Source organism: Anopheles stephensi, unplaced genomic scaffold (genome assembly GCF_013141755.1).
Source record: "Anopheles stephensi strain Indian unplaced genomic scaffold, UCI_ANSTEP_V1.0 ucontig224, whole genome shotgun sequence".
In the NCBI taxonomy this organism is placed as follows: domain Eukaryota; kingdom Metazoa; phylum Arthropoda; class Insecta; order Diptera; family Culicidae; genus Anopheles; species Anopheles stephensi.
In genome coordinates this window covers 42,501-45,000 of record NW_023405152.1, presented here as the reverse complement: position 1 = coordinate 45,000, position 2,500 = coordinate 42,501, and positions in this window count along the sequence as shown.

The window sequence follows — 2,500 nt, the reverse complement described above, 5'->3', positions numbered from 1 at the left end:
AACTCGGACCTAGGACGTGGCCATGTAAGTCATAGGCCACCCCAACTTTTGCAAAATACTGTTTCTTTTCACTTTTCATGATCTAAGGCGCGTTCCGACGGCGTTTTGAACAAATTTATGAGAAAAAAAATTTTGACCCTCGGACCAAAATTTTTTCGTTCGGGGCCCCATGGCCTATGGCCAGTATGGGAACTCGGGATGCCGATATGACAAAATTGTCAAAAAATCACTAAAAAGTCGCTATGGCCCATTATTTAGAGCTTGTTGAGACCTTTCTAAAACACCTTGGTTGACCCCTGTCCGATAAGTAGTTTTCGAGATATTCGAGAAAATGTGATTTTTTGGGACTTAGAAAATTTTTGACCCGTACCCTAAGAAAAAGTGATTTTTTCATAGGACAATTTTTTCTTCGCAAATACTGTTTGGTTTCACTTTTCATTATTAGAAACGCGTTCCGAAGCCATTTTCATCAAAATCTCGTGAAAAAAAAATTTCACCCCCGGACCAAAAGTTGGCCGTTCGGTGCCCTATGGCCTATGGCCAGTATGGGAACCAAGGATGCCGATATGCGAAAAAGTGTCAAAAAATCACTTGAAAGTCGCTATGGCTCATTAAATAGAGCTTGTAAAGACCTTTCTAAAACACCTTGGTTGACCCCTGTCCGATAAGTAGTTTTCGAGATATTCGAGAATAAGTGATTTTTTGGGACTTAGAAAATTTTTGACCCGTACCCTAAGAAAAAGTGATTTTTTCATAGGACAATTTTTTCTTCGCAAATACTGTTTGGTTTCCACTTTTCATTATTAGAAACGCGTTCCGAAGCCATTTTCATCAAAATCTCGTGAAAAAAAAATTTCACCCCCGGACCAAAAGTTGGCCGTTCGGTGCCCTATGGCCTATGGCCAGTATGGGAACCAAGGATGCCGATATGCGAAAAAGTGTCAAAAAATCACTTGAAAGTCGCTATGGCTCATTAAATAGAGCTATGTAAAGACCTTTCTAAAACACCTGGTTGACCCCTGTCCGATAAGTAGTTTTCGAGATATTCGAGAAAATGTGATTTTTTGGGACTTAGAAAATTTTTGACCCGTACCCTAAGAAAAGTTGATTTTTTCATAGGACAATTTTTCTTCGCAAATACTGTTTGGTTTCACTTTTCATTATTAGAAACGCGTTCCGAAGCCATTTTCATCAAAATCTCGTGAAAAAAAAATTTCACCCCCGGACCAAAAGTTGGCCGTTCGGTGCCCTATGGCCTATGGCCAGTATGGGAACCAAGGATGCCGATATGCGAAAAAGTGTCAAAAAATCACTTGAAAGTCGCTATGGCTCATTAAATAGAGCTTGTAAGACCTTTCTAAAACACCTTGGTTGACCCCTGTCCGATACGTAGTTTTCGAGATATTCGAGAATAAGTGATTTTTTGGGACTTAGAAAATTTTTGACCCGTACCCTAAGAAAAAGTGATTTTTTCATAGGACAATTTTTTCTTCGCAAATACTGTTTGGTTTCACTTTTCATTATTAGAAACGCGTTCCGAAGCCATTTTCATCAAAATCTCGTGAAAAAAAAATTTCACCCCCGGACCAAAAGTTGGCCGTTCGGTGCCCTATGGCCTATGGCCAGTATGGGAACCAAGGATGCCGATATGCGAAAAAGTGTCAAAAAAATCACTTGAAAGTCGCTATGGCTCATTAAATAGAGCTTGTAAAGACCTTTCTAAAACACCTTGGTTGACCCCTGTCCGATACGTAGTTTTCGAGATATTCGAGAATAGTGATTTTTTGGGACTTAGAAAATTTTTGACCCGTACCCTAAGAAAAAGTGATTTTTCATAGGACAATTTTTTCTTCGCAAATACTGTTTGGTTTCACTTTTCATTATTAGAAACGCGTTCCGAAGCCATTTTCATCAAAATCTCGTGAAAAAAAAATTTCACCCCCGGACCAAAAGTTGGCCGTTCGGTGCCCTATGGCCTATGGCCAGTATGGGAACCAAGGATGCCGATATGCGAAAAAGTGTCAAAAAATCACTTGAAAGTCGCTATGGCTCATTAAATAGAGCTTGTAAAGACCTTTCTAAAACACCTTGGTTGACCCCTGTCCGATACGTAGTTTTCGAGATATTCGAGAATATGTGATTTTTTGGGACTTAGAAAATTTTCGACCATGACATATATGAAAAGTGAATTTTTCATAGGACCAAAAAGTTTGTCCAAATAGGGTTTTGGTTCACTTTTTATGGTCAGATACCGTATGTGAGCCGGGGAACAGTCATTCGGAAGTCGTGATGTTCAGTTACGGATTTTCCTCGGGACTTAGAAAAAAAATGTGCTCTCAGGCACATTATATGTTCATACACACATGATTTTCATTCTTCATACTTGTCCACGGTGCCGTATATGGGAGGACCGGGGGAAACATGTCTTCGTAAGTCCGTGATGTCAGTGACGGATTTCTGGGACTTAGAAAAAAAATGTGCTCTCAGGCAACATTATATG